This window comes from Gopherus evgoodei, chromosome 1 (genome assembly GCF_007399415.2).
Source record: "Gopherus evgoodei ecotype Sinaloan lineage chromosome 1, rGopEvg1_v1.p, whole genome shotgun sequence".
In the NCBI taxonomy this organism is placed as follows: Eukaryota; Metazoa; Chordata; order Testudines; family Testudinidae; genus Gopherus; species Gopherus evgoodei.
Genome location: NC_044322.1, coordinates 193,917,253 through 193,931,743, shown reverse-complemented (window position 1 = coordinate 193,931,743; position 14,491 = coordinate 193,917,253).

Sequence of the window (14,491 nt, the reverse complement as noted above, 5' to 3'; positions counted from 1 at the left end):
CCCTTCCTGACCCCGGCAGGTGTCGGCTGAAACATGGAAGCATGAGCTTTTCTGAATGTAAACCAGAAGTGAGCCCTAGGGCTGTTGAGCCCTGCCCCCTACCATCACAAGCAACTCCATCTTACGATCACCCTCATATATTTGTCCAGCTCGATCTTAAAACTAATTGAGTTGCGTGCCCCCATAGCTCCTACCAGGAGGCTATTCCAGAACTTCACCTCTCTGATGGTTAGAAACCTAATTTCCAGCCTGAATTTTTTCATGGACAGTTTACATCCATTTGTTCTTGTGCCAACATTGTGCTTTAGCTTACCTAGCTCTTCAACATCCTTAGTATTTACTCTCCTAGTATATTTGTAAAGAGCAATCATATCCCTCTCAGCTTTCTTTTTGTTAAACAAACCAAGTTCTTCCAGTCTTCTGTTATGAAATAGTTTCTCCATTCCCATGATCATCCTAGGATCTCTTCTCTGCATCTGTTCCAGTTTAAATTCATCTTTCTTGAATGTGGGTGATCAAAATTGTACACAGTATTCCTGTTGAGGTCTTACCGTTGCCTTGTACAATGGCATTAATACTTTTCTACTAGACATGTCTCACCTAGGATTGCATTTATAAATACAGCAACAAATTTGTGGCCATCTAGCACATCACCGCTGTTACTGTGCTGCACACTTTGGCTGCTTTGAACTCCTGAGACCAGCAGGGATAGAATTCAGATCTCTGTGCTTAGAAGGACAGCACTTGAAGTATAAGATACCTTGGTCAGCAGTATAAAGCTTTTGACAATTGATTGGACATCTCTGATTCTATCTAGTAGAGGGTAATAGTTCACACTTACATAAGAGCAGCCATACTAGGTCACACTAAAGGTCCATCTAGCCCAGTACCCTGCCTTCCAACAGAGGCCAATGCCAGGTACCCTAGAGGGAATGAACAGAACAGGAAATCATCAAATGATCCATCCTGTCTCTCATTCCCAGATTCTGGCAAACAGGGGCTTGGGACACCATTCCTGCCCATCCTGGCTAATAGCCATTGATGGCCCTATCCTCCATGAATTTATCTAGTTCTTTTTTTAACCCAGTTATAGTCTTGGCCTTCATAACATCCTCTGGCAAAGAGTTCCACAGGCTGATTGTGTGTTGTGTGAAGAAATACTTGCTTTTATTTGTTTTAAATGAGCTGCCTATTAATTTCATTTGGTGACCCCCAGTTCTTGTGTTATGAGGAGTAAATAACATTTCCTTATTTACTTCACACTTCTATCATATCCCCCCTTAGTCGTCTCTTTTCCAAGCTGAAAAATCCCACTCTTATTAATCGCTCCTCATATGGAAGCTGTTCCATACCCCTAATCATTTTTATGCCCTTTTCTGAACCTTTTCCAATTCCAATATATCCTTTTTGAAATGGAGTGACCATATCTGTATGCAGTATTACAAGAGCTAGTTCGGTGGGTCTCAAACTTTTTTTACTGGCAACTCCTTTCACACAGCAAACCTATGTGTGTGACCACCCTCATAAATTAAACATTTTTTAATATATTTAACACCATTATAAATGCTGGAGGCAAGCAAGGTTTGGGGTGGAAGTTGACAGCTCGTGACCCCCCATGTAATAACCTCATGACCCCCTGAGGGGTCCCAATCCCCAGTTTGAGAACCCTTGAGCTAGTTCATTATTAATAGGGCCCTACCAAACTCATGGCCATGAAAAACACATCACAGGCTGTGAAATCAGACTTCCTCCATAAAATCTAGCTGTTGGAGGGGCAGGACTGGGGGCTCCTACTGTTCACCAGGGTCCAGCTGCTAGTCCACAAGGCTGGAGAGGGAAGGACTACTTCTTCCCCTGCATGGCTGGTCTCGAGGGGAGATCAGACCCATCTCCACCTACAGGAATCTCCCCGGCTGCAGGAAGCTCCACAGCTGCACTGCTTTCAGAGGCCAGCTCTGAAGGCAGCAGCTGTGGAGCTTCCTGCAGCCAGAGGAGGTACCTGGAGATGGGTCTGATCTCCCCCCGAGAGCAGCTGTGCAGGGGAAGAAGTCCCATCCCTCCCTAGCCCAGCTAGCAAGTAAGGGCCTCTGGTAGGGACATTCCCAGCAGCATGAGGGAGATAAGACCCACCTCCAGGTATCTCCCCCAGTTGCAGGAAGCTCCACAGATGCTGCCTTCAGAACCCGGCAGTGAGGGTGGCAATCCTGCAACCCCCACCCCCTTCACATTAGCTGTGTGACCTCCTTTTGGGTTGGGACCCCCACAGTTAAAACACCATGAAATTTCAGATGAAAACATCTGAAAATGTGACATTGACCAATTTTAGAACCCTCTGGCCATGAAATTGATCAAAATGGACCCTGAATTTGTTAAGGCTCTAATGGTTATATATTACCCTGCTGGGGTTCCCAAGCTTTTTCATAGCATGGTCCATATAGCAATGCAAAGGTTGTCCCCTCCTTTTTACAATATCCCTGTGGCAACAATAGTAATTTCATATGTAGAAGATTAATTAGTGTCTTTTAAACTTGGTTTAATGCAATTTAGCAGCTAGAAAGTAAGAGGTGAGTCAGGCACCAAAAGACCAGCCAGCTCTGCACGGACTCCAGTTTAGGAATCTCATTATGATTGGAAAATATTTTATAGAAACATGGCATGTTTATGTAAGTAGTAAAGTTTTTCAAAACTCACCTTTTGTAATCCCAATAAGATTCTCTGGGTGAAAGTGCTGTGCACACACGCCTAGCTCTGATGGTGGAGTCCAGCCTTCAGTCCTATGTAGGCAGAATGGAATTAATCTAGCACAGTTCACACCCTGTCGTTCCCCATTGCCTGTGGCTATGGATGAAGGGGCAGCAGTTTGGCATTGGAATGGACAAGGTATCCCAGTGGAGTCTGTCAGCCACCTTTGCCCTGTGAATCCCAGCCTGCGTAGCCTGAACTTGAAGCTGTCCCCCAGTCATACTTAGCAAGAAATAATTGATATTGCCTACTGCAGTAGGGCATTGCGTCGAAATTGCTTTAAAGTAATTTGGCTTATATACCAAAATATGAACTTCTTTATAGCAGCAGCATCTGTGGCAAAACGAATACAAATAAAATAATGCTCCTTTTTGGTCCTTGTTTTAAAAAAAAAAAGTATGACTCTCAGCTGCATTTTTGGAGCCCTTACTGTCTCCCCATTCCCAGATCTGCTTCCGTTTGAAAATCTTTTTGTATATGCTCCCTGGAAGCAGGCGGTGTGTGGCAACCCTTACATTCTTAGATTGTAAAACCAGCAGGGTCCTTTGTGATCATCTGGTCTGAGCTCCTATATTACACAGTCCACAGAACCTCCCCCAGTAAAATAGACACTTTCACACTTCTCTCCTATACAAGTATAGATGCTGGATGGCCAGATACATTGTGATAAAATAATCCTGAATCTCAGGCCATGGCTACACTTACAGTTCTGCAGCGCTGGTAGTTACAGCTGTGTTCGTACAGCTGTGTAGGGCCAGCGCTGCAGTGTGGCCACACTGACAGCTACCAGAGCTGCAGTGTGGACACATTTGCAGCACTCGCAGCGCTGTTGGGAGTGGTGCATTGTGGGCAGCTATCCTACAGAGCACCTCGTCCCATTTTGGCGCTGTGGCTTGTGGGAAGGGGAAGGAAGTGTGCGGGTCTTTCCGCTTCCTGTTCCTACACATTCCTGTTGCTACACATTCCGAGCAGTTTGGCGGCATTGTGAGTCTGCAGCGCGATTTCTGAGATTTCTGTTACAAATGGAGCCTGAGCTGCTGAGGACCTTGCTGATGAATGTTGCCAGCACATCACGCATGGCAGTGGAGCTATTCCTTCAGCTGCAAAGTGACAGTGAGGAGTCAGACGATGATATTGAAATGCCTGACGCTCAAGACACTCAATTGCTTGTGGCAGTAACAGACATGCTCAGCACGGTGGAACGGCGCCTTTGGGCTCGGGAAACCAGCACTGAGTGGTGGGATCACATGGTCCTCCAAGCCTGGGATGACGAGCTGTGGCTGCAGAACTTTCGTATGAGAAAAGCCACTTTCATGGGACTGTGTGCTGAGCTCGCCCCTACCCTGCGGCGCAGGGACACGATATTGAGAGCTGCCCTGACAGTGGAGAAGCAGGTGGCTATTGCAATCTGGAAGCTGGCAACTCCAGACAGCTACCGATCGGTGGCGAACCAGTTTGGAATGGGAAAGTCCACCGTTGGAATGGTGCTGATGCAAGTTTGCACAGCCATTAATCACACTCTGCTAAGAAGAACTGTGACTCTGGGGAACGTGCAGGACATTGTGGATGGCTTTGCACAAATGGGTTTCCCTAACTGTGGAGGGGCAATAGATGGGACGCATATTCCTATTCTGTCACCACCCCGCCTGGCATCAGAGTACGTTAATCGCAAGGGGTATTTCTCCGTGGTTCTGCAAGCGCTTGTGGATCACCGTGGGTGTTTCACTGACATTTACTCAGGATGGCCTGGAAAGGTGCATGATGCATGCATCTTTCGGAACAGTGCCCTGTTCAGGAAGCTGAGGGCCGGGACTTTTTTCCCAGACCGCAAGATCACAGTAGGGGACGTCGAAATGCCCACTGTGATCCTTGAAGACCCCGTTTACCCCTTAATGCCTTGGCTCATGAAACCGTATACAGGGAAGCTTGACAGGAGCAAGGACCAGTTCAACTACAGGCTGAGCCGGTGCAGAATGACTGTGGAGTGTGCTTTTGGCCGTTTGAAAGCCTGCTGGAGGTGTCTTTATGGGAAGCTAGATTTGGGGGAAAGCAGCATCTCCACTGTTATATCCGCGTGCTGTACCCTCCATAATATTTGTGAAGGGAAGGGTGAAAGATTCAGTGAGGAATGGACCTCCGAGGTTCGACACCTAGAGGCTGAATTTGCACAGCCAGAGAGCAGGGCTATTAGAGAGGCCCAGGAAAGGGCTTCAAGGATTAGGGATGCCTTAAGGGAGCAATTTGATGCTGAGAGCCAACAGTAATGTTTGGTGCCTTTGCTGTGCTCCTTTCTACCTTGGGGTACAGTATTTACCACTTTCTGCAATAATAAAAAGTATTGTAAAAGCCATAAAATCCTTTATTCAAAGTACAGTACATAAAAGGCCAGCAGGGTTAGGGTGGTGGACTGTACATTCAGAGGTTTGAATATGTCCTGTTTGGATTGCTGTTCAATGTCTGCTGCACTTCAGGATTACTATGCTGCAGAGTAATGGGGGTGGAGTGCACAGGGTAAGGATTGTAGTTATCAGGGCTGGTAGGTGATCGTACAGGTATTGGGGGCAGCTAGGGGTAATAAGAAACTGGCTGCTGGAGAAAGGTGTTTTGTGCAAATACTGGGGAACAAGAAAGAGAGCTTTGGGAGGATTGTGGGTTACCACGGTACAGATCTGCCTGCATGGCTATGAGAGACTCAAAAGAGTCAGTTTGGCGAGCCAGGAGGCTTATCATGTGCTTTGAGGTTTTTTTGGTAGCCAATTCCTTTCTCCTGCTTTGTGTTTGCCTCCACTCATACATTTTCTCTCTCCATTCCTGCGTCTTCCTACTTTCTCTGTTGTAGTGATTCATAACTGCTTTGATCAATTCTTCTTTTGATTTTCGCAGATTTTTTCTCAAGTTCTGCAACCGACGTGAGGCCGGTGATCCGGCTGCATTAGTCAAGGTCAATAAAAAAAACATAGATAGAAACATGTAATACACAGAGGCTACATTGTTTATTATCACACAGTGAAGGAGTTTGTAGACTTTTTGTAGCATCATTCCCACATACCTAACATAACACAGAGAGGCCAGGGAAGCGAAGGCATGGCGAGCAATGGGGTGAGTGTTTCTGCCCCGACTTCACCTGGGAGGGGGAACTGACTGATGGCTCACTGGGGTTTATCTGCACTGGGTAGAGGAGGTAGCTGGTGGCTTGCACAGGGGACAGTAGGGAACATGAAGCTGGCGACCTGCTGGCGGGAGGGGGGGCGGTCTGCGGAACTGCCGGCCTGCTGGGGGTGGGGGGTGGAACGCACAGCGGTGCTGGCTACCTGCTGGCGGGGGTGGGGGGAGACCGGAATGCACCGCGGTGCTGGCTACCTGCTGGCGGGGGGGGGGGCGGGGGGGAGACCAGAACGCACCGCGGTGCTGGCTACCTGCTGGCGGGGGTGGGGGGAGACCGGAATGCACCGCGGTGCTGGCTACCTGCTGGCGGGGGGGAGACCGGAATGCACCGCGGTGCTGGCTACCTGCTGGTGGGGGGGAGACCTGCTGGTGGGGTCAGCTGAGCCCAGGGCAGCGGAGTGTGCAGGATTACCAGAGAGGCTTAAAAGGTATGCTGGGATACCTCTTTATACCCCGGAGGTCAATAAAAATGCTGGTGGGGTCCACACTTGCTGACCAGTGCTGGATCACCAGCGCTGAAATCGCTACACCCGAGGCTCGACTGAGTGTACAGCCAGCGCTGCAGCCAGGGAGTTGCAGCGCTGGCCGTGCTTTGCAAGTGTGGCCACATCCTAAGTTGCAGCTCTGTAACCCCCTCACCAGCGCTGCAACTCTATAGTGCAGCCATGGCCTCAGTATGTCTGAGGCGGCTTTATGTACAGCAGAGGCTTATTGCACTTCAAGTGGGAGACAAGAACTAGAATGAATGGCAGCAACTTTAGCCAGAACATTTTTAGACCGCAGGCATTTACTACTTATCGGGGAAAGTTGGCTTTGGGGGCAATATAAACTAGTGGTTTGTTCTCATCTCATCATTACAGTTCATACCAATGGTTTACAGTCTCCTTTTCCTCCCTCTGTACTACATAGGGGAACAAAATGAAGATGTCACATCACTGCTATCACTGTCCACATTATGTTGTGCACGACAGGATTCTGGCCAGGCCAACGGGAGAGGAGAGAGAATTCCACACCATTAAGGCTATGGAGCAGCAGTGGAACCACCTCAGAGCTGTAACTGTAGGCCTGAGGCCATGGTAGCCTCCAAAACTCAAGGACCTCCACTCTGAGAGAGATGCAGTGATTTAATGATTCCTTGTACTGATGGACCTCAGTAGAGCCCTGCAAATCCACGGATATCCATTTTATATCCACAGACCATTTTTGCAAATCACAGTTTGGATGCAGATACACATTTTGTATCTGTGCAGGGCTCTAAATCTTAGCCCTGGGTGTGGGGGGATGCATAAAAGGGACCTCTGGGAGACTGTGCTCCATCCCATATGTGGTGAGGCACTCTGCTGTGTGAACTTCTACAATCCTGCTCGTTGCTGGTGTGGGGGAACCAGGCCATAAGCTTGGTTTGCCCCACTGTCATTGTATTGTCAGCAGCAGTATCTTTGAGAACCCAGAAGGATATGAAGGGTGTTCTGTGGAGGCACACAAGTTGCTAATGTATGCAGATGATAGTCTACTCTGAAAAGACCCAACAGCATCTGTCCTAAAAACATTAAATATAATATCTGAATTTGGAGTCATCTCAGCCTACAGAGTCAACTGGATGAAATCATAGTACCCTTCTCAAAATGTTTTCCATCAGTTTTATTTGCCTAGTGGGAATTGAAATGGAAAACCAAGAATCTCACTTACTCAGGAATAAAATTAAACATGGTTAAGCTGCATAGTTGAAGATAACGCAGGAGATGCACAACAGAAGAGTCCTTGAAAGTTAGGCTTCTCTAAATCATGGCATATGGGTAAGTCCCTGTGTACTGTGTGTCACATTAGATCTAAGTTATGCCACAAGGCCTACTGCTTTATTTGGGATCCACACTGAGTCATGCAGCGATGTTAAGTGATTATGAAATCCTTCACTAATCTCCCCAAAGCATGTTTTTAACTAATCATAAAGCACCACAAAATGACAACCTATAGCTAATACGTGTTGGTTACTTGCATTATAGAAGGAGCAGCAAAGAATCCTGTGGCACCTTATAGACTAACAGACGTTTTGGAGCATGAGCTTTCGTGGGTGAATACCCACTTCGTCAGATGCATGTGGTGGAAATTTCTAGGGGCAGGTATATATATGCAGGCAAGCTAGAGATAATGAGGTGGTTCAATCAGGGAGGATAAGGCCCTGTTCTAGCAGTTGAAGTGTGAAAACCAAGGGAGGAGAAACTGGTTTTGTAATTGTCAAGCCATTCACAGACTTCGTTTAATCCTGAGCTGATGGTGTCAAATTTGCAGATGAACTGAAGCTCAGCAGTTTCTCTTTGAAGTCTGGTCCTGAAGTTTTTTTGCTGCAGGATGGCCACCTTAAGGTCTGCTATAGTGTGGCCAGGGAGGTTGAAGTGTTCTCCTACAGGTTTTTGTATATTGCCATTCCTAATATCTGATTTGTGTCCGTTTATCCTTTTCCGTAGCGACTGTCCAGTTTGTCCGATGTACATAGCAGAGGGGCATTGCTGGCATATGATGGTGTATATTACATTGGTGGACATGCAGGTGAATGAACCGGTGATGGTGTGGCTGATCTGGTTAGGTCCTGTGATGTGTCGCTGGTGTAGATATGTGGGCAGAGTTGGCATCGAGGTTTGTTGCATGGATTGGTTCCTGAGCTAGAGTTGCTATGGTGCGGTGTGCAGTTACTGGTGAGAATATGTTTCAGGTTGGCAGGTTGCCTGTAGGCGAGGACTGGCCTGCCACTCAAGGCCTGTGAAAGTGTGGGATCGTTGTCCAGGATGGGTTGTAGATCCCTGATGATGCGTTGGAGAGGTTTTAGCTGGGGACTGTATGTGATGGCCAGTGGAGTCCTGTTGGTTTCTTTCTTGGGTTTGTTACTGCAGGACATTGGGATTCTGGGTTCATATCCCAATGCCTGATGGGGCAAAAAAAAGTGTCTCGGATGGTGCTGGGTGTATGTCATCAGGCCCCGCTCTCCCTCCCTCTCTCCCTCCGTGAAAGCAACGGCAGACAATCTTTTCACACCTTTTTTCCTGGGTTACCTGAACAGACGCCATACCACGTCAAGCATGGAGCCCGCTCAGCTCACCGTCACCGTAACTCTCCTAGGTGGGACTGCATTGCTACACAGCAGCAGCTCATTGCCTTTTGGCAGCAGACAGTGCATTACGTTTGGTAGCCATCGTAGTCATATTCCTGGATACACTTTTAGCCAACCTCGGTGAGATCGGTCAGGGGCACCTGGGCAGACATGGGAGTGACTCAGCCAGAACATTCTCATCTTCTGCTGAGCACCCAGGATATGACAATGGCTAGCAATCCTACTGCACTGTCTTCTGGCGATCAGCCAGGAGATGATGATGGCTTGCAGTCATACTGCACCATCTACTGCCAGCCTAAGATGTAGAAGATAGATGGATCAAAAGAAGAAATTGACCCAATTTGTTTTGTGAAATCAATGGCCTGCTAAACCCGGTGTTTTGAGTTCAGTCCTTGAGTGGGCCATTCTGTGTGACAGTTGTTTGTGTTTATCCTTGATGCAAAGCCACTCCTTTTGTTGATTTTAATTCCCTGTAAGCCATGTCATCAGTCACTCCTCTCTCCGTCAGAGCAACAGCAGACAATTGTTTTGCACAAAACCAGGAGAGGAGGAGACGGCAGCGTGGTGACAAGAGGGACATGGTCAAAGACTTCACACAAAGTGTGGGCTGGGCAATGTGCACATCATGCTGATGAGCTCTGCAAACACACTGGCCAAACAGGAAATTAAATTCAAAAGTTTGCGGGCCTTTTCCTGTCTACCTGGCCAGTGCATCTGAGTTGAGAGCACTGTCCAGAGCGGTCACAATAGAGCACTCTGGGATAGCTCCTGGAGGCCAATACCGTCAAATTGCGTCCACCCTATCCCAAATTTGACCCGACAAGGCTGATTTCAGCGCTAATCCCCTCGTCGGAGGTGGAATAAAGAAATCAATTTAAAGAGCCCTTTAAGTCGAAAAAAAGGTCTTCGTTGTGTGGACGGGTCCAGGGTTAAATCAAAGTAATGCGCTAAATTCAACCTAAAGTCGTAGTGTAGACCAGGCCTTACTGTAAGCCACTTTCTGCTCCCACTCCAGACAGTGCTTCAGCACTTTCTGCCCTCTTTCCCTGAGGGCTTGTCTGCACTTACAGGGCTGCAGTGTGGGGACAGAACTGGTGCAGCTGCATCACTATAGTGCTTAGTGAAGACACTACCTATGCCAATGGAAGAGCTTCTCCTGTCAGCCTCTCCAAGAAGCTCTAGCTATGTTGATTGGAGAAACCCTCCTGTCGACATTGCACTGTCTATACTGGGGGTTAGGTCGGCATAACTACATTGCTCGGGGGGTGGATTTTCCAACCCCTGAGTGACGTAGGTATACCAACATGAGTTCCTAGTGTAGACCACGCCTGAGAGAAGGTCGATTCCTGGTGTGCTTAATTGCGAAGAATCTCCCTCAGAGCTTCCTACTTCGCCTTTAAGGGCAGCAGTACAGAAAGAGGTGCCGCAAATGTGCCAAACCATTTTTGCGGGGTTAATGGACAGACAGAGAGAAGGAATGTTAAAAGGTAGCTGGAGAATGTGAGGGGCTAAATGGCCATTTTAGTGGATTTATTCAGCACCCACTGAGATTTATGTGGCCTTTTGGCAAAGCAATAAATGATGGGATCATTTGTGCAGTCCCATACAATCACATTCTGTGCAGTATACATTGGGCCCTATATGTGGGAAAAGCAGAGAAGATGAGTGAGGGGGGTATATGTGTATTACAGTATAATTATGGAGTTTAAATGTTAGCCTTGTACCTTTCTGCCATTATTTTTATTTGCAAATGTAAAAAAGCAATTTCCCTATTTTATATGGAATGATAAGAAATCATGTAGGAAGCTAGTAAAAATTATATGCAAGCCTGAGTTAAGGCACTTTTGATGTTTGCCAAATTTGAAACTTTATCTAATGGCATATGACATAGCTCAATTAAATTCACTCTGACTTGTCAAAAGGAATTCTCCTCTGTGGATTAGAGTGGAAAAACATGACACTCACAAATGACTATGACTACTAGGAGACTAAAAAACTCACAGTCAGTGATATACCATTCTTGGTAAGATGTGGAATAGAAAGGGAAGCAGTCAGGCATCCTAAAAGACACGTAAAATAGCAAACACAGTGAAGACCAAGGCACTGCAATAAAACTTGAAAGTCATACAAATATGTCTTGGAAAGCAGGGGGCAATAGTTGGTCCCAAATGAAGAAAGTAATTTTATCACCCCCTCCATTTCAACCCATGCAGCATGAACGTTCCTACTCCCAATGTCTTTCCCCTCCTCACAGAAGCCTGCTGCACTCACCTCTCTGTTAAACCATACCAGCCCTTTTGGCAACTCCACCAGAACTTGCAGTGGTGGAAGGACTGGAATCATAGACTATCAGGGTTGGAAGGGACCTCAGGAGGTCATCTAGTCCAGCCCCCTGCTCAAAGCAGGACCAATCCCCAACTAAATCATCCCAGCCAGAGCTTTGTCAAGCTGGGCCTTAAAAACCTCTAAGGAAGGAGTTTCCTCCAGCTCCCTAGGAAACCCATTCCAGTGGTTTACCACTCTCCTTGTCAATATATTTGGAACAGGGTTTGACAACATCCCCGAGGGGAAGTCATGGGTTTGGTGGATTTTTTTTTTCTAGTGGCTTGTGGAGTTTCATGCAGAGCTCCCAGGGCCTTATGTAAAATGCATTGTAGGTAGTAACTAAACTAAAATGACTTCCTTTTTCAGCAAAAATGTCATAACTCTCTTCCATGGATGAGTAGCTGTGAAACCACTCAAGAGGAGGGGCTGGTGTCAAAGTATGAAACTGAGATTGGTATGGTTTTGCTTTTTATATATGTGCCTGTGTAATTCTTTGACGTTCCATCTCCTATCACCATTATGTTTAAGGTGCTCACTTCTATAAGTGTTTTCTCTTTGTTGTAAGTTGACATTATGCGCTCATTCTTTCTTTAGTATATTGATTCTGCGGATGTAGGAGCTTTGTGGTTATCAACTAATCTCCATAGCATGGTCATGCAAGACTGGTCAACCAGGACAGTGGAGAAAGAAATCAAGGCATGCTGCTTCATAAACATGTGCAGTCAGCACTTCAGCTACCAAGGGATCTCTGGTAGTTTTAGTAGTGTTAAGTCTTTTAACGTCTATGGGAAAACCACTAGAATACAATATGATTATCCATATGAAAAGCTAAGATTATGTCATAGAGGGCGTGTAAGTCACGGATTCTGTGACTTCTGTGACCTCTGTGACAGTGGGGGCCCCATAGCCAGGGGCGGTGCAGAGATATTTTGCACCCTAGGCAAAACTTCCATCTTGCATCCCCCTGCCCTCGCCCCAGAGGATCACTTATTATAAACTTTCAAAAATGAATACTGCATAATGTGGCATTGTTCCCATATACTTCCTTCCTTCATTCTTTCATATCAAAATCTACAACATTTTATTTTACCTTCAGAATATCCAATTATTGTTATTAATAAAATTTATAATATTAGAATGGCGGATACTCCGCCATACAACAACTGACAATATCAATATGACAAATTTCAATAACCTACACATGCATATTCACACATGATAAACATATACACTCAAATACTTAACGTACACACACAACTGACACAAAGTATTAGCGAAATGATGCAGCAGCAATTGCCAGAGTCTTAGATCTGAAACAACTTAACAAAAATAGTTAGCCTCAGTCGACAACGTCCGAAAACTAGTAAACTTAGCATTATAAACAGCCTGTCAGAATGGGTAACGGCTGTGCGCGACAAGAAAAATGACGTCATTGCCACTTTGTACCATAGTGAAGCATTACGCTTGTGCCCACAACACAGAGCTGGCGTAGGCTATAGTTGTAACGTAAGAGAGAAGAATGACAAGTTAAAATGCAAGTTCAACGATGTTTCTCTTTATTCATTTGTTTTCCAGCAATAGCGTAAACATTTTTGGGGGGGCACTGTTTTTGGTGCCCCCAAATCTTGGCGCCCTAGGCTGCCGCTTTGTTCGCCTAGTGGTTACACTGGCCCTACCCACAACTGACCAGCTGCTGCTGGCAGCGGGGGACCCCACACCAGCCCAGCCTCCACGGGCGGCAAGGGACCCTGCCGCAGCTGACCAACAGCTGTGGATGCCAGGACCCCCTGCAACTGACTGGTTGCTGCCATTGGCAGTGATCCCTGAGCTGCCCAGCCACTGCTGCTGGCAGGGATCCCACTGCAGCTCTCAGCCAACTGCTGGCAGAGAGACCTTGGAGCTGCTCAGGGGCGGGGGAGGGGAGGAGAGGGCTGCAGCTCCCCAGCTGTTGGCAGGGGTCCCCCTGCAGCTACTCAGCTGCCCCTTCCACAGCTTCCAGCTGGCAGCAGCAGCAGAGGGATCCTGGAGCTGCTCAGAGCTGGTAAGGGGCCCCCTAAAGCTCCCCTCCTCCCCCCACAGGTCCCAGCCCCATGTGGTGGCAGAGGGACCCCACCCTGGCACTGGGATCCCTGCAGCTCCCTGCTGCTGCGGGGGGGGGGGGGAGGGGGGCGGCAGGATGCTGGACTCTCCTCCCCATTTTGTCAGGGATGTTTCTAGTAAAAGTCAGGGACAGGTCACAGCTTCCATGATATTTTGTTTATTGCCCATGACCTGTCCATGACTTACTAAAAATATCCATGACAAAATTTTAGCTTTACCCATATGTGAGTAAAACTTTCACTTTTATACAGTCTTAGGGCATTTTTAAAAATTAATGATGCATATGGTGGACAACATAGAAGATGATTCATTCAATTTTGATGGGCATATTGTTTGTTGGCAAGACCTTATGCTTTAAAAGTAGCCAAACCAATGAGAATGGGCAAAGACAAGCAATGAAAGGCTTATTCTCATGCAATGTATCAGTAGCTCTCATAGGGATTCTAGAGATTTTTGGATGGGCTCTTCCTGTGTCTCAGCCACTATTTATATTACACTAATGTGATATTTATACACTAGCATCTGTCCATGATGGGCCCTCAATAGCTGTAGCACAAGCTCATTCTGATCCGTTTTTGTCTTAGGTAACTTATTTGGCCACTTGAGAAAGTCTCCTGAATTCTGCATCCTGGTTCTGTGAGAGTGGATGGCATTCAAGTAATCTTATTCCAGCACTTCAGCACAATTCAAACAGAATAACAAGGCAGAGCTCCCATCTCTAACAAGCTTAATACAAAGAATAGCAATTCTCATAGTGTTGTTTCCTTCGTACCTGCAGGTGTACCTGTTAGATGTATATTGTGTCTGCCCTGAATAATATTGTCTTATTTAATTTTAATAATTAAAATATTTGTCTCTAATTAAAAGGGCTCAGAGGTGTGCCAGGCTCTTCCCCAAACAGAAGGAAAACATGCTCCCTGTCCTGAGGCACTTACAGATTAAATTAAACATGTTGTAACACAGAGGTACCATAGAAAGGGGATGGAGGAAGAATAATGGGGAGGTAACAGTAAGTGATTACTCAACAAAGGCTCTTACACTGCCTGGTGCTCT